We start from the raw sequence: 26,838 nt of genomic DNA on the forward strand, positions 1-26,838 counted from the left end.
TATTCTCTCACACTCTTTCGACCAAATAAAAGTGTACTACCCATTCTTCCCTCACGAAGTGAGGGCGTACAGATTCAACCATAGCCATTTACAGAGTCACAATGGAAAAGGACATAAAAACTTCACATGTGTACAAAAACATATAAAAGAATTTTGAAAAAAAAATACTTACAATTTTCTAATCGAAGAAAGTTGGAAGGATCGCAAAGAATAAAGAAATATAGAAAAGTGATTCAAAAAGAAATCGCTAGAAAGCTTGAATTTTCATAAAAGAAGAGAAAAAGGGAAACTTTTAGAATACAAAGGTGGTGAGGATCAAATTCTAAGGCCGTATATATAGACAAGACTTGAGAAAAAAATAGATACATATGATCAAAGTAGTTTGAGATCGAAGGGCTAGAATTGAATAGAAAAAATGACGGAAAAATAGTTTACAAGACAACTCACTGTACTCTAAACCTGAACAGATGTCTGTAAAAATCAAACACATGCTCGTACTCGAGTGGGTAGGTGGGCTTGTTCCCCATGGCAGAAGTAGAAAATCCTATACTATGTGTTAGGTGTAGGAATGATGACATACACGAGTAGGGACTTGGGGACCAATGTTGTACCTAAAAAAGATGAGTTGACGTGTTTTAGTTTGCGGTACAACTGGTAAGAATTTAATAAGGATATCCATATTTTTAGAACGCGGTACAAGTTCTAAAATTGGTAGCCCGGATCAACAGCAGGTCGAGAAGACATCATGGAGATCTTCTAGCCATATCTTCAAGCTCTACAAGCATAGCTCAAGCGTCTCAACGCTTTGATGTTTTTAGCCTTGAAACTGCTAGCTCACATTGTGTGCATTCAACTCACTGCCGACACATGGAATATACTAGCTTGAATTCCTTAAGACTCGGAGACTTTGTATGCATAATTAATATATTGTAACCATTGCCTGATAAATGTGTAATATCTTCCAATCAATATATTTAAGGTATTTATTTGTACGTTTGGGAAGTTACCCAATATTTAACATTACCTTAATCTGTCCATTGAACCTCTATAAATAGAGAAGGAATGGACTAATAAAGGGATGAAATTTTGTATGCAAAATCTCTGCAAAAATTGTCTTAAACAATTTTTCTAGAGATCTTAAGCAAAATAACATAGACTCGTGGAGTAGGTGAATTTTAATCACTGAACCACGTAAAAGTTCTTGTGTGATACTTACTTACGATTTCCTTAAAAGCCTAATTATCTATTTCAGATTTCTTAGTCTAGTGTTGGTGAAAAATTGCGTCAACCAATGCACATGATGTATAGAGTTTGTAAAATTGACATGTCTGCAGATAATTGAGATGACAATGTTTAAGTTTAATAATGGATTGAAATTCTTGTGTCATCTTTGTTGAACATGTTGAGTAGTTGAAGATGTTTGAGCATTTTGAGATAATATGCCCTTGGTCTCATTCTTGGTTATGGCCATTTGACAATTTTATTTTATTTTCTTAAGTAATACATTTTATTGTCGTTAGTATTACATTTTATTGCTTGAGGACAGACAATCGTTCAAGTTTGAGGCTGTGATTAGTGCATATTTATAGACTCATCTTATCTTTTGTTTAGTTTTGATGTATTCTCTTAAGTATGAAGAAATAAGCTTAATTAATGATTTTGTGGCCAACTTAAAACTACAAAATGAATTTTGACCATTATTCATTTTGATATTATGAAAAAATCTTGGAAATAGAAGTTTTAGATCATTTTCTCAACTTTCCATAGCTTTTTCAATCGTTTCATTTAGAATTTGGATGAAAAAGTTTTGCATGTTTTACTTAGCAGTTATGTAATCAACACAGATTAATGAGATTAAGGGTCCCAGATCCCTATGAATATTGGTAGAACACACATTGTAAAATATCCCAATTTTTACTTTTAAAGTGACCCTATACACTACCTACAAACCAAGAGAGCTTGAGCATTGAAAATTCTTGGATTCCTAATACAAGTGAGTCATGCACTATAATTAATTTATAACCTGAACCACGTAAAAATATGTGTTCTAATGTTCTTTTCATTAAGTTTTTGTTTAATTAGTTGTTGGCAGAAAAGCTAGTCAATAGTACTTTATGGACATAATTATATTTATTTGAAAGTTTATACCTTCAAAATAATTTGATAATACATATTACTTCTCAATACAATTTTATTAAGGACGATTATATGTAAATATAATTATGTTATTGCATCTACGCATATCAATTTGTAATTCGTAATAATTGTGAGATCAATATAATTTTAAGTGTTTCTGTGCTTGCATGTCATGAGCATAAGCATGTAAAATTGTAAAGTCTAAATTATTATCTCTTATATCGCCCAATATATAAGAAATGTGTTGTAGAAAATTATTTGTACACATGCCTTGAATAAATTGAATTTCTTCCTCATGAATAGAATATTGTTGGCATATATATGGTTTTAATATATAATTGTTACCTATTTAATTTTTTATTGGTTATAGATTCTTTGAGATTTAAATGTATTAATTGGGCTTATTTGGTGACTATGTGTAATGCCTCGCTTGTCGGGCACCAGTTAGTGTAGTGTTGAGGGAACAAAATTTTTGTAATGAATATTAATTTCAATAAATAATATATACTTGGGAATCATATTTCATGTTGTTAAAATTAGCATATGCGTGAAAAGTGTGGTTTGCGGGCAAACCAAGAATTTCGATCTTGTACCAAACCGAAATTTCGAAGCGGGTAAATCTCGGATAATTAACTGAAAATTTAATAATTTCAGCAAAAATATTATTTTGGGCATAAAAATAAATTTCGGTGGAAATTCTTGAAAGGTTAAACCCTTTCAGAAAACCATAATCACTTTGTGCGTGTTCCAATATATTTTCAATTTCAATTATATAGTATACCTAATTTTATTAATTATTATTATATAACTAAATTTGAAATAATAATATAAAATACGTAATTTAATAAATTATTATCTAATTAAAAGCTAACATATATAATATTATAATATACATTCAAATATAATTTCTAACTAAAAGATAACATTTTACATACATATATATAGGTAGTTTGTATATACGTACATAAGAACATACAAATACCATTTAACATATAAGTCAAGTTAGGAAGTTACACATATGAAAAATTAGACTTCATAAATAAATGACATTAATTTTGCTAACCAATCGCTTTGTAGTGGGAGTAGATTGTCCTTGACATTATATTCCTTTTTGTCAAACCATTGCAAAGTTGAAAAGTTATTATAGATTTGATGATTAAATACTATATCTAGTTTTCTTAAGAAAAAAAGACTATAAAATATAGCATATTTTCTTCTTGATAACATCTACCAGATTCGGTGCATTTACAAGATCATAAATGTATCTTAGTACACGAAAACTGCATTCATCATTTTCGGCTGTTTTGGATAAGAACCTCTCAGCAATTTTGTAAATTTGCCAATGTATTCACTTTTCGATCATTGTTCATATGTTCTACAAAAATTTAAATTAATTAAATACATATTATACTCTCAACTCTTTAAAATTAACAATGCATACATTAAAATTGAAGAATTTACTTTTGCATAACCTCCTTCATTATTGGTAGAGATTTATGATTTTCCAAAGGGTCACAAATTAAGGTCATCCCCCGCATCATCACAAAAACCAATATCCAATGTCGACTAAAACAATAATAACTTATAATTAGTATAAGATTAAAAGCAAAACATAGTAGTGATCATATTTAAGTAGTTCGTTCTTACTCAACAATGCAAGGAATGAAATATATTTTTCTTCGTCTATCCATAGTTTTCATCCATTTGGCTATAAGATCCACAGTATTATTTTTACTTTCATCATTGTCAATAGAAAGATATTCGGTGTCAAAAAATTTGTATAGCTTTCATCAATTTGGATGCATGCTTTCCCAAATGCATATGTAGAATCAATCATGTGTATTACATATTCAAAAACATTTTCAATTAATAAATTAATATAATTTTCCATCAATAACATTTGGGCAAAGTTTCCTTTGTTTCTATAGCATATAAAAAATTATTAGTGCCTATAAATTCAATTCAAACAAAACATACAAAAAACAACATGCAAAATTTCGTCCATAAACAACCGCAACACACATAATTCACAAATCCTACTTCATTACGACACACATATTTTCAACCTTCTGTTATCTCCACATCACACAATTTAATCTTAGAACTTACTTCACTACGGATAAAAATCTAATATATTCAAACTCCTCTAACAGTTTGTTATCACATGACAGATTGAGTTAATGTTAAGTTGATACAGACCTCACACCAAACAGCATAGATGAGGATCCAATATTATTCTTAGAGGTTGCTTGATAAATGTGTTCCGATGTGATCAAGATAGCCTCGCGATCTCCTATAAACTCCATGTCAATGAGAAGTTGTACAACCCCATTTAATCTTGCAACAGAGTAGTACCCCTTCACTATAAATTTCAAATTACCATCATTTCCGCCCCATTGGTCATCAGTTAACCAATTTGAAGATTCTGATTGAGCTCTTTCAGTTGGGACAACTACGTGAGCTCCAACTGATGATAATGTGGGCTTGGTGTTAGGGATTTGTATTTAGATGTTGATGGGCCCTACATAGTATCATTTAACATATCAATGTAGTGTACCCATGTAAAAATAAAATTTAAACATCGACAAATAATTTTATACCTGACCAGTCACAATTAATTTTTTGGCCAAGGCCGAAATATGTGTCATGTGTCCCACACATATCGTATGTTACTAAACCCTCACAATTGAATCATCATGTATAACTCTATGAAAGGGAATTTTACTACCCATGTTTGGTACAATGAAACCAAGTATAACTCCATGAAACCCTCGTAACACAATTGCACTTCATAGCTCGACGATGGCGGGGAATCATAAATTGATCAATAATTTTCGTCTAAAGGATTCACTGTTGCTTAGTGGACAAGTTGATAGAATTCATTAATATGATAGTCTTCGGTTTGTGAGATATGTGAATATACTTGATGAAAATGATCATTTGCGTAGGAGGCAGATCGATAGACTTCATCATTTGGATTTTCATAGCATTGGCCTTCGTTATCGTTTGGATTCTCATAGTATTTTCCCTCATCATAGTTTTCCTACTCATCATTTTCCTCATTATATTCCTCATTTTGAGCTAATTCCATTTCTGTTGTAGATTTATGTCTCTTTATGTAATGCTCTGGATAACCAAGACTGTTACACTGTGTGTTTAAAATAGTGCGAGACTTGCTAATCAAGTCATTTGAACATCAATGTGATCCTAAAGTCAACTAACAGGTTAGGTTTAAAAGATTTTGATCATAGATTGTTGATTTTCATTTAAACAAATGTTTGATACATGGGATCCCAAAAATAGTATTTACATGATGAAAAAAAACTCTAAAAAATTGATACAACATGAGCCAGTCTAATGACAAAATATTGTTTAGAGCTCTAATTCCTGTAAATTCCCTCGGCCGTGGCGGTCGAGCAGCTGTCGATGTACACTTCGCCCCCAGAGCTCTCCAACTCATGGTTGGTCCAATTTCTGTTTGCCTTTACCTGCACCACATAGCAGCTATGAGCCAACGCCCGGCAAGAAAACCATAAAAAACAACAAACATGAATAGCAACAAGAGCATGTAATCATCTTTAATCCAAACAGTTCAACTAATCAGCAGAATATCGATATAAAGCTAGACAACAATAAACATATACTTTCAACATATATCACGATCAATAATACAAACAATTAGGTGTTGACACCCTTAGGCGGAGCCCATACGTTATATAGCTGATCCCGGCTCGCTTAGGCCGAGTTGCGTTCAGTACGCTTATCATCAGCCCCGGGCACTCTTGGATCGTTCTTTCATGTTTCACAAAATAATCATATAGGTTACAGAACTTACATACGCTCAATTACAAGGAATCTCAGTCCCGTTCAAAGCCACGTGGGTGCAATTTTCTCACCTCGAATCCCGAGCGATGGATAAAGAATGGTTCTAAGCACGATCCTCAGTCCTAAGCCTTAAAGATAATCCTAGTCACAAATAACAATTGATAATTATCAATCTCCATTCCAAATAAATGTTTTGGAAACAAATACTAGACTCTGGGACCTCAAATTCTACTAAACTGGGTAGTAGAATTCATCTCGAGCGCTTAGGTTTGAATCCCCGTGCCTCCGCAAGCCTAAAAGCTTGGCTGCCCTTGATTTCCCATTTAGGGATGCGACTTGCCCTTAAGGGTCATGGCCTGCCCCTTAGATAGAGACCCAGCCCTCCCTGCTGGAGGACACAGGCCATGACTTGAACCCCCCTAGGTCGCGGTGCACCTGGAAAAACAGAGGCACCCCAGCATCTTCAAGCAACCAGAACGCGGCGCCTGAAGAACAGGGCCGCGACCCAATCCCTCAAACCTAGCAGCCAAACATCATATCTAGCCTATAAGAAATTCCTTACTCTCCTTAAACACCCAAAATCAGCCTTAGAAACCATTCTCATGCAATCTCTAAGTTCTTGCTATAATTCAGTGGAAAAATCCAGTAATTGGGACATGAAACCTTACCTCAATTAGAAGCTTGATCCTCAGAGTTTTCTTTGGCTTTTCCTAACTTTAATTCCCCAGTTTCTCCCTGCTCAAACCCAACTTAGAGACCTTGAGTTTCTTCTTATGTTTTCCTTTGCTTCAAGACACAAATAGTGGGGGTGAGAGAGTACGTGAGTAAGAGGGAGGCAATGTGCTGAGAATTCTTCTTGATGGTTCTGATAATTTCCTAAGGTTTCTGTGTATATTCTTGACCTAAAAAGACTAAGGGTAAATGGTCATTTCCCAATTCCCACTAGTACCTCAAGTCATCCTACCAATTCTCAATTAATCCCGACGCGTCCAAATAATTACCAAATACTTATACATTACTCAATAAACCTCAAAAATACATTAAACTTCCCAAAATACCCCTAAGCTCACCCCGAGTCGGGTATTAAACCCTGTTGTGTCTATTTCGCTAATCCACTCACTAGGATCGCCTCGAGTCGTGTACTGCAAATTTATCTACATAATAATGTGGTATCAACCGTTTATCACATATAATCGTATTTATTCCTTAATGAGACAAAATTACAGATATGCCCTTATAAACAATAAATGGCCCACATGCATATCTAATACTCATAAACATGCATAAAATATATTCACATCATCATATATATCATGCATGCCACATCATCACATATTTAAATCACATAATCAAATACATATCCAATTATTCCCTCCCGAAATAATAATCAAGGCTCTAACCCTTTTAGAATTTTTGGGTCATTACACTTTAGCTCTTCAATCTCAGCTTTCAGCCGAGCAATCTTCTCTTTTGCAGTCATTTTTTCAGTATTTTTCCAAAGATATTGGTCGCAGTCGTAGTGAACCTACAAAATAATCAACCAAGTAAATCAATATATCAAGCTAAATAATTTTTAAAAGAAAAAAACTATTATAAAGTACCATACCCACTAGCTCGAACACAACCTGGGTTATCCGGTATCCCTAATGGTTGAGTCAAGATGTCATCTCGACCTGAGCTGTAACGTCACCACAACTCATTTTTTCTTGGACCTCCTCCTATTTAAGATATTGTTTAGTCAAATTAGTTTATATAAATAAAAAAAATATGTTAATTATAAAATTGTAGAATACTTACTATCTTATTGGCAATCTATCGGTCCAATTATATCACGAGAACATTATTTTTTTCATGCGATCTAAGACAAACTTGATACCGTTCTGGATTTTGAATACCTCGTTCTTTTTTCTACAACGTAGAAGATAATTATAGTTATATATTGTGATAATATCAACCATTATTTAAACTTTAATATCAATTGTACTTACCAAATCTTCTCTTATGTTAGCCATGTTCGATGCCTTTACTTCATTTGTAATGCATGTGCTTTTTGTTCTCGATGCATTTTTTGAAACTCTGGACTTAAACGGCTAGATATAAATTTTACCCATTATTTTTCGTCAACTATATCAATATACTTCTTCGGGGGAAATTTGAGTTCTTCCATCATACCCATTTTATCCAAAGTTGTTATGTACTCATTAGTGAGTTCACTTTTAAAATCCCTCATTATATGACAAGCTTTTTTTAAAATCTCACGTTTGAATATGTGAGGAATGTTGTGACCACCCTGAGAATATAAACAAGGAAATTAATTCTTAAATTTGAATATCACATAGAAATACATAAATATCATAATGATAATTTCTTACAATTATATCCTCCCATAGACTGTCTTTAAGATCTTGTGGGACCTTCATCCAATCAACTGAGTTGATAGAAATCGTAGGTCGTACTCTAGATCCAAGATATGATATCATATTTGTATACACATCACCTATTGGCTGTCGTAGTTCTTTCCATTCAAAATTGTTTTTGATTCCTTTGGATTTTTGTTGGGTCATGTAACATTTAAGAAGAGAAATATGAAATAATGAATGATCTAGCTCCCATATTTCTTCAACAATCCCATTGTATGTCATTATGGCTGAAATTGGGATATTATCTTTTGCACTGGCAAAATGTATAGCTTCTGCAACTATACTTACTCCACTTTTTTGAACTAGTCAAGCATCATCTCTTGACTTAGTATGAAATCGTTTCCCCCTGACAATGTAAGCTTGGTGCTTTATTACACAATGCAAGCTCCAAGAGATATGCACTTCAATTCAATCGACATTCCATGATTTTGTTCTCCCAACTTCGTCAAAATTGTATTCTTCAGCCATCGACAAAATGCTTTATTATGCTCATCTATAACCCATTTCTGTTTATTTTTAACCTTGTTTGGAATCATTGACTGTAATAACTCCATGTAATCACTAAAACAGAAAAACAAGTACAAACAAGTTTAAACAAGAAAATGAAAATCACTACACTAATATATATAATTGAATGCATTCTCTACTTACATTATATATGATTGAATCTTGGGATTATTTTGCATCACAACTAATTGAGCTTGATCTAATTCTGCCATAGACATGGTGATCACTGTTCCGTTCACTCGTAGTCATTTATCAACCCCAATTGAGTTATTTCTTGGTTTGTTGATTTTGATGGCCTAAATCCAACTCATGTATTCTGAGCAAAATTCTACTGCCTCTTTCGATATATAACATTCAACCATACTAGCTTCAGGATGATAGTGATAATGCACATAAATTTTCAACACCTTCTATATTCCTTTCAAATGGATACATCCATCTCGCCCAAACTGGTCCACACAACTTGACTTCCCTACTAGATGAACCATTAAATGTGTCATAAAGTCAAAGAAGGATGGCAGAAAAATCATTTCAAAGTTGCATAGAGTTTCAACTATTTTACAATGCAATCCATCCAATTTTTTCATTTCTATTTCTTTTCTGCATAAATGATTGAAGAATATGCAAACATTTATCAAAATATCGCAAACTTTTTTCGGAAAGACTCACCGGATGGCAATCTAAAGTAATTGTTTTCATTAACTTATGACAACCATGTAATTTCATACCCATCAGCTTTGAGTCCCCCATGGACAATGTTTCGAATGTTGGATGAATAGCCATCAAACACTTTTATCTCTGCAAATGATTTACATACGACTTTTTTCTCTTCTTTGGACAATGTGAAAAAAGGAGGTAAATATGTGCATTTACCTTTCTCTTCAGGTGCTAAATCAGTTCGTATACCCATTTCTAGAAAATCTAAATGACTAGTTAAACTATCCTTAGTTTAACGGGAATAAAAAGTAATGTACCTATAATACTTTCACACATAATTTTTTTATTTGCATGACATCCAAACAATTTTGAAAAAGTAAATCTTTCCAGTAAAGGAGACGAAAAAAATGATTTTTCTTCAATTTTCCATATTTGAAATCAATTTTCTCTACTTATTTAAGAATTTGTTGCCCCAAAAGTAGCAATGGAGCATTGCCTACTTCTTTATCACCATCAAATGCTCTTTTTTTTTCTTATAATGATGATTTAGGGGCAAATATCGTCCATGACACATATAACACATTTTGTGCCCATTCGACAGACGAAGGGCCCTTGTGTTAGTGCAACATATTGGAAATCCCTAGCAACATTTTGAGCTTGACTTTGACAGATTACCATAAGCTGGAAAATCATTAACATTGTAACAACACAACTTTTTTGTTAAAGACTTCTTTCTTAAAATCGTCATATGGTTCAACACCATTTTCATACAAATCTTTCAAATCATCAATTATTGGTGCCAAATAAACATCTTTATCATGTCTGGGTTATTTTGGGCCTGGAATTATTAACGCGAGCATCAAAAAATTTCTTCTCATCCCTAACCACAGAGGAAGATTGTACATAACAAGGATGACAGGTCATGAACTATGCCTACTATTTAGAGATTTATGTGGATTTACAACATTGACAACTAGACCTAGATGAAAATGTCTTGCTTCACTTGCAAATTCTGGATTCAAGTTATTAACTTTTTTCCAGGCTTGCGAATCTATAGGATGTCAGAGTTTACCATCTTCACTCGCCTACTACTTCGATACAACCACTTATGTTGCGAAATCAAAGGCAAGTACCACATCACTTTCTAAGGAATAAGTTTCCTAATCTCCTTACTCTTGCTACGTTTGTAGCGAGGCAAAACACATTTTGGGAAAGTGTCCATGTCTGCATACTATTTACAATATAACACACAATCGTTCGAACATTCATGGATCTTCTCATACTTCAAATCACATTCTAGGAAGCAATTATGTGATAGTAAAATCTCATAAAAAGTAGCTGAAAATTGCCTAAAACATTTATCACTAATCTATTTTCTGCTTTTATGCTATAAAATTTCACCACCATTGTTATTCTTTGTTTCAGAACACCATTGAATAACGGTTTATTTGCATCTCTACTCAATTTATCGAATTTTTAAGGATCATCAACAAACTCTTCCATTGCTTCATCGAGCAATTCCATAGGATGATCGTCAAAATCACTGCAACCCAAATCATCTACCCTTCGCCTCCCGAATGAATAGGGATTATTATTTTTCAATCACTACAAGAAAAAATAGTTTCAATTAGACTGAAAAAGTATTATCAAATATATACCATAACACTTTTTGATGTGTTTAGAATAGCGGTGTTATAGTAGGTCGGAGCACTTTGCATAACACTTTTCCATAGTTATAGACATGTGCTATTTACAAATAGATTATATAACACTTTTTTGTACATATAAAGTAGGGTTATGATACACTTTATAATAACACATTTTCTGCATTATAGAAAATAGTTTGCATAACATAATTTTATGCTTATAAACCAGTGTTATTATAAAAGATACAATAACACATTTTTTGTATTATTCTAATATTTGGATAAGCTTGAATTATTATTATATAAACCTGTACATTATAATCATTTCTTATTGCTTTAATTCAATGCCGCTTCATTTAATATACTTAAGACACCCTTAACATTGTACAAATATATTTTTGAGTACCAATTATATGGTTCATAACACATATGACCAGATAATTGTGTCAAAATAAATTCAAGATTATCTTAAAAACAATCCAAAAGTCTTAACATATTGAACACTGCCTAATTAACATAAAAAAAAATATTCTCAAAATAGTCAACAAAATAGTCTTAAACAGTTGCATATTCAAAAGTAAAGGTTGGAATTCGTCATCTTCCAAATGTCAGCACACCAAAGCCTTCCAAATCAGATTTTCTTTTGCACTTCACTTGTCGAATCTGGTAAATAAAACATAAAAGAAAAACTAATGAGGTCATGAAATATCTTATCATTCATCTAAAATAGTCAATAATATCATGACACATAACCAAATTTACAATAATTGAGTTTGAATAAGACACAAGTTATTATATTACACACATTACTACAACTATCTATACTTAAGTGACCTTAGAACTTTAATTAAATGGTGCATAATATTATTTATTCTAGAACTATTAATGATGTTTTGATTATGAAATTATTGAAGTAAGTTTTGTTGTGTGATTAAATGTAAAATATTTTTTGTTTTCAATTAAGTTGATAAATTTTGGGTTTGAAAAAGTTAATTTTCCAGTGTTTCTTGAGTGATTAAATGTCAATTATATATGCACTTAATTTAATATTTTTGATCTGCTGACTACATGATAAAACACATAATATATACTGAGTAAATGACATATTTTGGGTATTCAAGCTAATTTTTTTTTCATTTCAGGTCTCTAATAATTTTCCAAATGGGGTATCTCTAGAAGTACTTGAATATGATATATTTTGGGTTTGAAGAAGTTGATTTTCAAGTGTCTTAGTCAGAACCTCTTGTTGTTATATAACAGGGGAAGAGAATAGATTTTTGGCCTTTGAAGTTAAATGTTGGAAATTTGAATGATGCATATGATAATGTTTTCTTGGTTTCACATAAAATGTTTGTTGAATACTCATGAATATTCTCTTCTTCTATATGATTTTCTCTCTTTCATTTTGGAATTTAACTGTTTGTTTTGTGGAAAAACATTACTATTGCTTATCTTTTTCTTTTTTAATATACAGGCTGATAGGACCTAGACTGTTCTTGCATTGGAATATCTAATGGCAGCCATAAAACAAAGGTTTTTGGCCAAACTTCTATCCCTGTTTTATTACTATTGATGTGGCTTCTCTTCTCAAATTATATTTTAAAAGAAAAGCAATGATAAAAGAGTTTCTAATTTTTGTTTATTCTGTAGTGGGCATGTGGAAGCAGCTGTTAAGAGCTATAGACAGGTTCTGGTTCTTCGATCTTACTTTCTGGAGACAACTTGTAACCTGCTCCATACATTACAGATTGATAGTTTTTATTTTATTTTTTATATGACTCTTTTTAATTACTTGCTAATTTGTAATTTTATGTTAATTATATTTCTCCACTGAAATCTATGCAATTATTTGTTTAGAAATAATGTAAGTTTGAGTTCATATGCACTTCTTAGCTCTATAATTTATTTTATTACAAATTTAGTTTGTTTGATATTCTCCCAATCCAAACTTTCTTTTAACTTCCAATCCAACATTGAATGCACTTTAATTTTGAAGAACATATCCAGTATTCTGATTATTTTATTTTATGTATGTTATTGCTTCACACCTTCGCATTTACTCTAAACGATGCTAATTATGGTATGATTTTGGATTCACTGCTAGAAGAAAGTGAGCTGTAAATAAAGTAAAGAGATCTCAAACTGTATAGAATTAAGGAGAATAGATTGTTGGTACACAGTCAAATAGTCAACATTTTGAAGTGAGGGTCAGATTAAGCTATTTAATAATAAATATCACTATTACAGCAACACCAATAAAATAATGTTAATGTCTTAATAATTGTTATTATTTTATTAAAGAAAAAGAAATGGAGGCAGAAACATGTTTCTAAGCACATTCAATTTTTCAATTTTTCCTCCCTCTTTTCAGTGCCCAACTTTCCCATCCATAATGCAATGGGATTTAGGATTTGATTCATTGGGATGGAGATTGTGTTTTCTTGCTCATCCACATTTGAAAGCTTTATATTGAAACTTGTTTGTTTATTGTCATATATTTATATATATAAATGTGTATATTTGTTTATCAATATGGGTAAAGTAAGAGGTGCATTAGATGGTCAAAACACACATTATGATCATCAACATAAACTAGCCTATCGATATACTCAACCATTATATCCACACAACATGCAAACTTATGTACAAATACAAATTATAATACGAATTTTGTAAATTTATTATTATTTATTTTTTCCAAGTCAACTAAGACTTGAAAGTTGGAACTAATACATGAACACCGTAAGTTCATTTGAGAACCCTAATAGCTAGTGAAGAAGCCATGATTTACAAATAGGGGGAGCCAAAAAAAAGTTTCAATAAAAATTATATAATATAATCTATGTTTTCATACTCTATAATCTATAGTTTTTCATATTGAAAATTCAAGTACACATAATCTAATATATATTTGTACGAAAGTAAAATGTAAAAATATAATGATTATAAATTCATATCCCTCAAAATATCAATTTTTTTTTTCATAAATGTAAGAAATGTATCTTACATCAACTTAGCATGTCTCCGGTATATTATTACGATTTTCTTTGTTTAGTTGACAAATTTTTCTTACCATTAATTGATATTACTTGTACTCTTTTTTTTTATTTAACTCATCTTTACAAACTGGGATTGAAGATTATGTAGTTGGGCAAGCCAAAGCCATAATAGAAAGAAGAGCATAATGAATCGTGGAATAGATGGGAGCTATCTTCAAACTTTTATGTGTTTTGATTATGTTTTGTTGTTCACTTTTTAAGTAAAATCTGTGGAGGATTAGTAGTTTGATGTGACTTATGTTAATTGTAAAACTTCACCTAATAATTTTATTTAGTGGTGATAGTTATGAATTGAATTGAATATTATATTAGATTTGAATTAGTAAATGTTCAATGTTATAATTTTCATAGTTTGCCAAGTATGATTAATTTTACATTTGTTGACCAATTAATATAAAGGTTACCTAACCATCAAAAAATTACCTAACCATCTATCAATACCAAGTAAAAAAATTCAAATAACACACAATACGTTTTCTTCCTTATATCACCGCAACACACAAACAAATTTCCCATAACCTACTTCTGTAAGACACACAGGTTTTTAACCTTCCGTTATCACCGCAGCACACAATTTTAATCTAAGAACCTACTTCTCTATGAATGAATATTTAAGATATTCAAACTCCTCTAACATTTGTATGATTTTAATAAAAGAGTTAAGAAAACATATTTCCGTACCTCTTGCAATTAATAATCAAGTTAATTAACTTTGCAATCCTCCTTGCAAATTCGATCCACAACCTAAAGAATATAATCAATACCAATTCAAACAACACACAAGTTTTCTTCCTTATCTCATCACAACACATAAATTTCTCAGATCCTACTTCACTAAAACATTCAAGTTCTCAACCTTCCGTTATCACCGCAGCACACAATAACAATCTTAGAGCCTACTTTACTATGGATGAATATTTAAGATATTCAAACTCTTCTAAAATTTTCATAGTATTAAAATAGAAGTGACCTTCCAATTTGAAATTCAAGTTATAAATGCTAACCCAAATGTTGAAAAACAAAATCATATTTACAAATTAAAAAAATAAGGCTTACTCTCTAATAAAGAATCAGTTCTATTCTTACTAGTCTAAAGAATTACATGCTATGAAGTCTAGTGTTTACTTGGTAAATTATTTTATTTTGAAAAATAGATCAATCATAAACTAAGCAAAGTGATAGAAGTCAAAGATAAATTACAGCATAGTATTTACATCAAGTAATATTTGATAGAAATTGTAACTCCCTACTACCTTAGAGTCGTTACTAAGTGAGTTTAAAATGTGCAATTAACTCGCTCAGCGAGGTTTTTAGAAAAAAAGTGTGATTAAACAAAAAGACAAGGCTATAATCTTTAAAAGTACTCCATTTCACTAAAAGTTCCAAGAGTTTAACATTTGGGATCCCAAAACAAGGTTTGTAAAATATTTACAATTCAAAATAGATTTACAGATGACCAATTATCAAAACACAGTTCAGTACAGCCATTTCTCAAAATGCCCCCAACCAAAGCAGTCGGGCAGGCCAAACATGCACGCGCCGCCCCCACGCTCTCCATACTCATGGCTGGTTGACTTTCTCTTTGCCCTTACCTGCAACACAGAGCACCCGTGAGCCGAAGCCCAGCAAGAAAACTCAAACAGCACATGACATATGCATATCATGCAACCACTATAGCAGACAATTCACTGTTAATCGGATAGAACATAAGATTTAAACACATATACGACCATGCTGTCCCAGAAGCATTACCAAAGCCTGGGTTCTCAGTCTACACCGTAAGGATATCCCATGAATCCATTGGGGTCTCACCCTAACCACAAGCACTCCTTGTGCTAAGTGATATTCCCGGCCCCACTGCCGTTCTCGGCCCTTCGCCGTTCCCAGCTCCTTTTTAGTTCTTTTCGCTATAACCACATTTAGCATTCTCAAACAACAATCAAACATATAATAATTTATTTAAAGCTACATCCTAGAAATGGTATAATCTAGGGTCGTTCCCTGCAACCACACTATGGGCCCATGCCCTGCTATACGGGTGTTACAGTTTTCTTACCTGTATTCCGAGCTTTCCGATGTACCAAGGTCACAAGCACGGTCCTCTATCACGACCCTCTCCAAAATCCTAGTCACAACATATATAAAACACTTTTAATACTAACCAATCCCAAAACCACTTCCCGAGACCAATCCCGTACTCTCGGGACCTCTAATTCCCTAAAACAATGCATTGGAACCATCCCCCGAGTCCTCGGGAAAAAGCCCTAAAAATACAATATTTGTCTGTCAAAAATGGCCTAGGCCCGCGGCACTCCCATCAAGGGTCGCGGTGCCCGGAGGCTTCCCTCTAATCCTGATGCATGCTTGAGCTGCGACACCCCAACGCGAACCCAGATTTCTGGGTTTTCTCCTTCATTTTTCCCGAGCCAAAACAACTCCAATTCTACCCAAACAAGTACCTAAGCCCCAAAATCAATTTAAAACCCCAATTGAACCCTTTAACAACCTATAAACATAAAAAAACAAACTTAATTACACCATCACACTCAAAATCCACTCTTGAGTTTCAAATTCATGAAACTTAAACCATTGCTTCCAAGACTTAAACCAGAGCTTGAAAAATATAAATCATGCCTCTAAAATCTTAAACCACATCAGATACAAAAATTTAAACATGTTAGAACTCTTACCTCAATCAAGAATCTGGCTTGAACTCCTCTCAATCCCAGCCTCCAACCTCCTTCCACTTGATTATCCTAACTGAATTTCCATGCAAAACCAGCCATATCTCCTTTAAATTCCCACACTCAATCTCTGAAACTTCAGACTTAAATTTAACAAAAACAGAGCACAATTCTTACCTTTGAACAATCATAGCTTAAATCTGGTTTTGGTTGCCTCAAACTCCTTTGAATTTCCTCCTAGGTTCCAAGTTCCTGCCCTCCTTCTTGCTTCCCTTTCTTTCTAGCCCTTTCTTCCAAGTTTCAGCTTAAACCAATATATGACCAAGTGTTACACGTGAACCATCCTTCCCTTCAGCTCAAACTTATCTATCCATAGCCAATTGACCATTCCACCCTTCCCTAGAAATTCTCTCCTAGCTAAACCTTAAGGGCACTCTTGTCCTTTCACCTAGATTACAATTCTACCATTTTTTCCATCTGAACTTGTTACTCTCAGCAGTTACTAATGGTTACACAGGTTACTCAATCACCAATAACCATTAACCTCTAATTCTCAAATTACAAGATTCCCAAAGTACCCCTAGGCTCCTCCCGAGCCAGGTATAAAATCCCATAGTGACATTTAAATTAACTAGCTCCCTAGGACCGTCTCGGCACGTGCATCACATTAATATTGCCACACTCACGTGGTACAAGTCACATAATACAATTATCACATTTATGCCCTCAGCGGGCTAAAATTACCAATTTACCCCTATCATGCAAACGGGGTCCACATGGATATTTATACCACCTAAACATGCATTCTAATCACATACTCATTTAAATTCATATATTATCATGTTAATTCACTTATTACCCTCCAGGCACGCTAATCAAGGTCCTAAACCTTATTAGCAACTTGGGGTGTTACAGAAATTGTTCTTTTGTGCTGTTCAGATCAGAAAGCTAATGACCCAAAAGTTAGCATTGTGTTAAACCATAAAAAAACACAAAAGAGAAACAATAAGCTAAGAGATGAACGAAGAGAAAATTTCACTGCCAAACAGAGTATCTGCTATCACTGAATTCCAAGACCACTAACAATAGAGGTACAAAACTAAAAATTAACTTATAGGAAAAAAAATAAAAATAGAACAGAGCTTCTTCTATTTTTGCAAGCAATTAGTAGATTGAAGCAAACAAGGTTCAAAAATAGATTCCACTTTTTAATTATCTTTCATTCCAATAAAAAATAGCAAATCAAACTCATAGACACGCTTTGACCATTATCAAATATTTTCATAAAACTAGAAGGCATCATGTATTAGATAAAATGTTGACAACATAGAAATAGCCTCTCTCACAATTATCAACTATTTTCATAAATCTAGAAGGTCCATATACAATGTCTATATCTCTCTCTCTCTCTCATATAAAGCTACCAAACCATATCTAAGATATCTTCATAGCTCATGAGTATGAGAAGTTGGTGTACTTATTAATTATTAATCATATAATGAAACGTTATCTCTTTATATGAAGACAACAAATTAAAAAAAAAATTGTTTTTTTCTGTTAACTAACATAAATTATAAAACTATTTAAACAAAAAGAAAAAAATCTGCTAAAATACAACAATGTCTATCACATAAACACTTTAATATATAAAGATATATCATAAGATTCAAAAAATAAATAAATAAGTAAAAGGTAACATTGACTCATACAAAGTAGCAATTTTATATCGTACATCTTAGCTAAGCACACCTTTCATGATTTATGCTACGCAGTTCTTATATAAAAAGATTCATAAATGAATAAATGACTTATACATACTACAAATAGTTGTTTTTGTCCCAAAGTGTTGCCTAATGGAGAACAAAGCTCACAGGAACAATCAGGATTTATTATACACCGACATCAGGTAATTTATGAACTGAACTACAATGTGTTAGATAAAGAGCAACATACTGGAATCAAATATTAGGCCTGGGTTCAGCGCATCAGTTGCATTCACAAAACCACTGCCCATGTCAAAAGGTGTTGCGGGAGACTGATTTTGATCTGGATTGGCATAAGCACGCTAAGCCATAATTGGCCAACCATTCTTATCATATAGAGAAGTTGATGTGGAAAGGGCAGATTCAATTGCTGAAGGACTAAAATTTGGAAACTTCTGCTTAATTAGTGCAGCAAGCCCAAAAATGTGAGGAGCAGCCATGCTTGTGCCAGACATCATTGCAAAGTTCTGACCTAATGGGTCAATGCCAAAATAAAAAAAAAAAATAATAAAGATTATCATTTATATAACAATACTATAAAGATAAACATTAAAGAAAAATCTCCTAACAGGTGCTAAGACAAATTTCCATCCTTTGTAATGACCAAGAACTCGTACCAAGAAATTCAACCGAGTCAGCTCTAGCAGAGCTCCAAGCAGCCCATATAAAATTTCCAGGAGCCACCAAGATGGGTTTCATTATGTCAGCATCGTCAAGAGTGGTGGTGAACACGGGTCGGGTTTTCGGGTTTCGGGTTCACCGGGTTCGGGTTGTACGGGTTTCGGGTTGAGGAAAATGGTACCGAAACCGATCCGAAATTTTCGGGTTTTTTCGGATTTCGGGTTTCGGGTTTTATTCGGGTTGGGCTGGGCCATTTGTGTTTTGGGCTGAAAAACCAAATTTTGCAAAAATACCATTTTTTTACACTTTTTTTCAAGAATACCATTTTTTCTTCGAAAATACTATTTTTTTTTCGGATTTTGGGTTGGACTAGGCAAATTGGGTTTTGGGCCGAAAATCCAAAATTTGCAAAAATACCATTTTTTTTACACTTTTTTTCAAAAATACAATTTAAAAAAAAAACCATTTTTTCAGATTTCGGGTTTGAACCCGAACCCGACCCGACTTTTGTCGGGTTCGGGTAGGATTTAACCCGAATCCGACAGGTTTTCGGGTTGCGGGTCGAGTGGGTTTGCGAGTTTTTCGGGTCAAATATTCACCCTTAGTGAAGAGAGTTATCTTCAGGATCTGGTCCCCTAGCAGAGTAAAACATTATATTTGGAGTAGAATGACTATAATTTGCCTTTAGTCCACCACCAAGTTTTTCAGTACCCTTAAATTTGACAACTTTGTTACCCTCTTTCTCCAAAGAGGAATTGTAGTATTGAAGTAAAATCTGCCAGAAAAACCACAAAGAATTAGTTGTGAGAGAGATTCTACAAATTACATCAACCTAAAGGGAGTCCTGTACCTTGAAATCTTCCGGGGATGGGATTATGATACCAGGCATATTCATTGGAACTGGATTAAGATGAAACCAATTACAAAAGGATCCATATAGAACACAACACCCAATGCACTTAAGTGTTCGGCTATTTCAAGAGCTTGTTTGATTGAGGAAATTCAAGCACAAATCGAATTGAATAGCTACAAATTAAATGATTTCCTTGGACAAGATCACTATTGAAGTAACTTGAGTATTGGCATTCACCCACATACATATCATCGGAAACTGTTGTGTCATTGTTTAACACATGAGCAACCAAAACTAGAGTGTGCATTGTATCATTCTCAATTCCAGCTGAATAAAAACAGATTACATTAGATTATTAGCAAGTGTAGTTGATGAAACAGTTGGCTACATGCAAGTTGCAATAGCATGCATCATTAGGCCTAGTCATACAAACGGTCATTTGCCGTCTTGTAAAAGGAGCATTACTAATATATGCCTTGATAATAACAAAATGAAAGTTGATTTTAATTACATGAATCATTCATCATGTGCTATGGTTATTTATATGTCAACTTTCTAAAAAAGGTTTAGGTAAACCTGCTCCAAGAATTTATTATGCCCCTAATGTGGATTATTAACCACCGTGAAACTAGATCTGAAATTGGTCGCCAACACCTAGAATTAATATGTAAAATTAGTAATATGTGGTTTTCAAACAATCCACTTTCATTTCCCATGATTAAGGGTAGTCATGAATATAAATTTTTTGGAAATTGTCCAGATAGAACTAGTCCTTACACAATTCTATCCTATTACACTCCAGCTTGTAATTAGGTATACTCAAATTTATGTGTTCTCCCTTGCTGTTATATTTAGAAGCATAACTGATTATTATCATAACCTTTATTTATACATCTGAACTCTAGAATTCTCACATAAAATTATATTGTAATATCCATATATAGATTTTATTGTTCCTTTCCTTCTTGTCTAATCTAGATAGTTTTGTTTCAAGCCAGTTAGTGATTACTGAACCGAATAGGATATATCTCAAACTTAAACCATGTTAACTTCCAATTTTCACCAACATCATAAAGTACATACATGAAGCAAGAAACTAAATTGTCAAGTAACAATCCAACATGATATATTAAATAGAAAAAAATAAGCATTTGTAAAGGAAAACTTACGTGCAAGACCAACTGCTTGAATAGTAACATTGTTGCCAAGGACTATAGAGTTACTATAGATCCTATCATGAGAAGCAGCACCCACTGTGAAGATCTATGGACTAAATGAAGACACACTCTTTGGAGATGGTCCAGTGTTTCCCGCTGCTTGTACAACGAATATGCCAACCTTCACAGCTGATAAGAGTGCCATGTCTATTGGATTAAAAAATGTTGCAATAGCAGGAGGACGCCTATGTTGGAGTGATTGATAAGTTTATTATGTCTACCCCATCCTGAGCAGCCTGAGAATAAACTTAATAAAGTGAAAAATAAGGTATGAGGGTAACTTCAACCATCTGAACTGAATATCCACAATTAAAACAAACAAACCAAAACAAAGAAAAAGAAAGGAAAATTATATCATATAAAGTGTCCTATTGTCTAGCACATGTCGCACAATAAACATGAAAGGTGAAATTATTTACATCTACTAAACAGTTGATGACAATAAACATTAGCAAATGATCAATTTTATTAGTAAATGACAACAGACTAAGTTGGATGAACAGACATTAGCATCAATGCCCAAAGTAGACTGAACATAAAACAACCCATTTGAAGATAAACAGGTCTCTAGAACATTAGTAAATCAACTCCAAAATTTCTTTCGAATCCTAATTGCTAGCTCTCTTCTCAAGTTTTGGCAAAATAATTATGTAACTTAAAAACTGAACATCAATTCCTGTTTCATATAAACACAAGTTATCTTGCTAAAAATCAACACAAGAACAAATGAGCAACAAGTTGATCATGTACAAATAGATACGAATCAAATATATTTTTAAGTTATACACCACATAAAAAAATATGTGAATCTCCTCTTGCGAAGGTGAAGAAACTCAGTGTATTTCTGAGCTCCCTCGTTTGTCTTGTCAAGCTGCAAGACCAAAGGTCACCTCGTCATGATCCCTGCGGATTTTCCAATCCAAATTCCATTATATATGCTTTCTAAAACAAAATAGTAAATAAGAAGAAAAAGATACAAGAAAATTAAATGATAAAAATAGTAAATAAGAAAAAAACAAATACCTCACAAAGTTGTTATTTCTTCAGTTGGAAAGATACCGCCATGACTCGCTTGAGGGAGATAGAGCACCGTGACTTGTACTGGCGTGACTCGTCCCAGTGTGCTCCAGCAACTAAATGAAATGGAGAGAGTGCTCCTCTGGCATGGTGTGCTCTAGTAGCTCGCACGATGGAGAGAGGGTAGAAAGATTCTGGGAGAGAGAGAGCGAGAGAAAAATCGAAGGAGTGGGAACTGAGAAACCAAGTGCGAGAGAAAGTGGCAGAGGCGTCATTAAAGATAGGGTTTTGAGAGAATAGGGCTAGGCAGAAACCGAGTGGTTTCCCTCCATTTTAACTTTACCCAGCCATTTTTTTTTGTTTCCCTCCATTTTAACTTTACCACTTTCTAACTTTTTAGGTTACCTATTATAATACTTTTCCAATCAGCTTATAATTATGTATTATAGAAAGATGTATTTGGTGTAGTGAATAATTCCTCAGGCCAATACCATGTATGATAACTTGTATCAAATCCTCGCAAAATACATGATTCTTTATCATGGTAATATTTCCTTTTATTCCATTACCACAATCTATACATGGACAATGAACTCTTTTCGGATCACTATAACTGGTTCGGCAAAATTCTAAAAGTTGGTTGAATCCGTTTTGAAATTATTATGTTTCTCTATTCTCAAGAATCCACGATTTATCCATAATGATAATATCTACCTAATTCATAAGTCAATAATGAAAAGAAAATTAATATTGTAATTGAACAAAAATATGTTCAATTAATAAATTCTAAAATTAAATGGGCAGAGTTTCCTCAATTTTTATAACATATGCAAAATTCTTATGTATTTACAATTTCCACATAAACAAACATAATAATTAAGTATAATAACAGATAAAACAGTTCAATTAATATATTAATCTTATAAAAAGTTGGACATGTTTTCCTCAGTTTTTATAGCATATCCCAAATTATTACTACCTATAAATTAATATCAAACAAAAGATACAACAAAAAACTTGCATGTTCTCAACCATAAGCCACCGCAGAACCTACTGCACTAAGACACACATGTTCTCAAAAATAAAAATAAAAAATTAAATAGTAATTATTACTCACTTTCAAAATTAATCTTCAACAATTTCAACACACCTCAAATTCAAACAAATATTTCCTACAATTAAAGTTTAAACATTGTTAGTAAATATATGGTAATTGAATTGATTCTAAAAGAAAACAATTAACAAAAATAGACTTTCAAAAAAATTCATTATGTAAATAATAGAAAAAATATTATATGAGAAATAATATTGTAATACAAAAAATTATATAAATAACAATATTATAATATAAAAAAATTATGCAAAATACAATACATCATAAAGATTTAATATAATTAATATTAACTTTATTAAAAAACTAATAAATTGGGTAAATAATATAAAAAATACCAAAAAACTGAAATAAATATTAAAAAAAAAGTTTTAGTAATCAATACCTGTTTTGACCAATTAAAATGTCTTCTAATCCTTTATAAACGTTCAAGAACATTAGAAAAAACCTTCAAAACCACCCTATAAACATACATTGAGACTTCATTAAACTCACTCAATATTTCTTCATTTTTGACCTAAAACTTCAAAATAAATCAATATTAGGTATATTTCCATGATTTAAAGCGTTAATATGCAAGAAAATGAAAAAAAAAAACAATGAAAATTTGTTAAAATGGACTATATTGTGGCAGGGAACGAAGCGCAGAGTCGTTTTCTTTCGCGTATGTCAAATGGAAAATGAGCAGAAATAGGTCTCAGGTTTGTTTTGCAAGGAAAAAAGACCTATCTCTACGGTTCCTTAGCGAAAACCGCGAAGAAAAGTACATTTCTCTGGGGTTTTTTCTAAGGAGCCGCGGAGGAGGCTTCAGGTGGCTCCAGCTCGGCTTTGCTCGACTCCGTCAGGTGTTGGAAGCTGAAGGCTTTGGGCCTGGGCACGGCCTGGGCTTATTTGGGTCATTTCATCTTCAAAAATGTCATTTTTTCATGATTTCTTCAATTTTAATTCTCTCTTTCTTATTTCTTTTTCTTTGTGTCAATACATTTTCTTTCCTGAAAATTAAAACAAATTAAATTAAAATTAATATTTCCAAATATAAAATATATGACAATAAATCCATGAAAATATTAATTAATACTTAATTAATTTAAAACTTTAAGACTAATAAAATGATACTTTTGAGCACTAATCACTGGCCGCCACGACCGGTATAATTTTGAGGAACACTGTGCAAACACTTAGTTTTGTTGCTTAGCTCGACTGTACAGTTTTGAGTTGTAAATATATTATGAAACAATGTTTTGTGATCCCATAGTAATACTTTTCATTAAATGAGTCTTTATTCTGATCTACTAACACCTTTTAGTCTAAAACCTCGATTAGCGAGTTAATGGCACATTTTAAAATCACATGGTAACGAGTCTAGGGAAGTAGGGCGTTAGAACTTGGTATCAGAGTGAGCGAAGGTTTATGGTTCCTGGAGATTGCCCAAACATGTATGCTCGCTGCCAGAGACAAGCTTGACACATGGTTTGTTGGTATTAAGTGCAATATTTGTTTTAACTGCTTATCTGAATTGCCTTATCTGCTATAATAGAGAGAGTGATGTATATATATATGTATTTTGTGGGAATAAGACTTGATAATGTCCCAAACATGAGCGTCATGGACTTGCGTCCTGGTATGCATATGGTACATGGTTATTTTGTTGGTTGGTCCTGCTCGTGGTATAGTTCAGGATATGATCATCATGTTAATATAGGTTAAGTCATTGACTACAGAAAGATTCAGAAGCTATGTATCCAAGGCAGTCAACTAGACTAGGCATTGTTAATACAAGGTTGCTAATGTTAGTCGGGGTCAAAATCCTCCATCTGCCCCCTGGGATATGTAGCAGATGTTTGCTGGCATGCAAGCAAGATTGCTAAAGCAAGAGGAACAAATTAGTTGGTTGAGACAACGAGTTTTTTCAGGGAACACTATCTTGTGTGTTTTGGCAACAGTGACACCAGTTACGGTTCTACTTGAGGGTGGAAGTAGATGGGAATTATTGTTTGAAAGATTCGAGAAGAATTTTCCTCTAGTTTTCGGGGAGGTTTGGATTTGACAGAGTTGTACAAACGTGAGGCATGCTTAGCTGCATCCTTGACTATATGGGAGTGGGAGGCAATTATAGAGTGGCCTGTGGCACATACATGTTGTGAGATGATGCCCAAACATGGTGGGAAGTTGTACCCCAGACCCAGAATGTTTTCATGATTGGTTGGGAGGAATTCAGACAATGGTTTAATGAGAGGTACTACTGTGATGCAGTTCGAATCGCGAAGACCAATGTGTTTATGAACTTGGTTCAAGGTAGTATGACAGTGACAAAGTATGTCAGTGAATTTGATGGGTTGGTCAAATTCGCCTTTGATTTGGTACCAAATTATGTGGCCTGGAAGGAGCGAGCCATTCGAGGATTGGACTCTGAGATGGCCCAGAGTGTTTGTAAGGCCACAAAAATTCTAATCGGATCTAGAGTCTTGATTAGTGTGTGAGGAGGGCATAATTAGATATATGTGTGACTATGTAGCATGCAGAGTTTATATCATAATATGAATATATATATATATATATGCATGTTTATGAGTATTAAATATGCATTTGGGCTCATTCTTGTTTATCAGGGCATGCTTGTAATATTTTCTCGTTGTGGGCATAAATGTGATTATATGCTATAAATGATTGATACCACATTATTATGTGGATATATTTGCAGTATACGACACGAGGCGATCCTAGTGAGAAGATTACTAAAATAGTCATAACATTGTCTAATACCCGGCTCAGGTTGAGCCTAGGGGTATTTTGGGACACTTAACGTATATTTGGGGTTTATCGAGTAAGGGGTAAGTATTTGGTAATTAGTTGGATGAGACGGGATTAATTTGGAATTTGTTGGACGACTAGAGGAATTAGGGGAAACGAGGAAAATGACTGTTTTGCCCTTATGTGCAACAAAGGTGCTGAGTTATCCTTAGGGGCATTTTGGTCTTTAAGTTAAGGATATAGTTGGGAAAAATTCAGGATTAAACCAGAACATATGAGAAAACACACACTCTCTCTCTCTCTCTCTCCCTTTGGAGTGTGTGGAAGATTAGGGAAATTCTTGAAGAAAAGCTTGGAATTGAGTTTGAAATTAGGGAAAATTATGCTAGGAGCAAGAAAAGGAATAGGTGAGGATCAAAGCCATTAACTTAGGTAAGAATTTTGTCTTGATTCTTCAGGAAATTCAGACTGTTATGATAGGTTTTGACTAGGTTTTTGGATGTCGATTGATTGCTAAATTAGGATGGTGATTGCAATAGGTTTTCAGGTTATTATAATGCCTAGGATGTGT

General features: G+C 33.2%; 1 pseudogene; it reads right to left on the reverse strand.

Annotated features, from left to right (window-relative positions):
* Positions 1–18,867: 18,867 nt before the first annotated feature.
* LOC133825284 (subtilisin-like protease SBT2.2) lies at positions 18,868–22,453 on the reverse strand (annotated as a pseudogene).
* Positions 22,454–26,838: the final 4,385 nt, after the last annotated feature.

Source organism: Humulus lupulus, chromosome 3 (assembly GCF_963169125.1).
Source record: "Humulus lupulus chromosome 3, drHumLupu1.1, whole genome shotgun sequence".
Taxonomy (NCBI): Eukaryota; Viridiplantae; Streptophyta; class Magnoliopsida; order Rosales; family Cannabaceae; genus Humulus; species Humulus lupulus.